Source organism: Nicotiana tabacum, chromosome 13 (assembly GCF_000715075.1).
Source record: "Nicotiana tabacum cultivar K326 chromosome 13, ASM71507v2, whole genome shotgun sequence".
In the NCBI taxonomy this organism is placed as follows: domain Eukaryota; kingdom Viridiplantae; phylum Streptophyta; class Magnoliopsida; order Solanales; family Solanaceae; genus Nicotiana; species Nicotiana tabacum.
This window is the reverse complement of record NC_134092.1, coordinates 83151928-83152633: the sequence shown is the minus strand read 5'-3', so window position 1 is coordinate 83152633 and position 706 is coordinate 83151928. Positions and strand designations below refer to the sequence as shown.

Below are 706 nucleotides of genomic sequence, written 5' to 3'. Positions count from 1 at the left end.
GTAATTTCCCACAACATTCACTTCCTCAGTTGAGGCTTGACACTCATGAGTAGGGTGCCCTCTTCCACATATATCACAAGTTGCTTGAGTGTCTCTTTGTATCGACGCTAAGGTTAGATTTCTTATCTCTTTGGCCATAGCATCAAGTTGTACCTGCACAGATGTGTTAGCATCAACCTGGTGAACACCAGTTGATCTTCTTCTTTCAGCACTCTCAGAGGGCCACTGATTTGCATCTTCAGATAAGTCGTCATGAATTGTGACTATCTCCTTTGGAGTCTTCTTCATCAACAGACCTCCACCTGCATTTCTTAATGTTCTATGTGAGGCTGGTGTCAGTCCATCCCAACAGTCATGTAGTTGCATCCAGAGTTCCATTCCGCCATGTTAACACTTTCTAACAATCTCCTTAAACCTCTCACATGCTTCAAAAACAGTTTCATTCTCTTTCTGGCAGAAGTTATGGATTTCCCTTCTAAACTTGCCCGTCTTAACTGAGGAGAAATATTTACCAAGGAATTTTCTTGTCATCACCTCGCATGTTCTAATTGATCTCGTGAGTAAGCTTCGAAGCCACTGCTTTGCATCATCTTTAAGATAAAAAGGAAATTCCCTTAGATACACTGCATCTTGTGACACACTATTATATTGAAAGGTGTTCATAATCTCCTCGAAGTACATTAGATGTGTGTTTGGATCTTCTTTT

General features: G+C 40.8%; 1 pseudogene; it reads left to right on the top strand.

Annotated features, from left to right (window-relative positions):
- The first annotated feature begins 384 nt into the window (after positions 1–384).
- LOC142168460 (small nucleolar RNA R71) lies at positions 385–483 on the top strand (annotated as a pseudogene).
- The last annotated feature ends 223 nt before the right edge of the window (positions 484–706 follow it).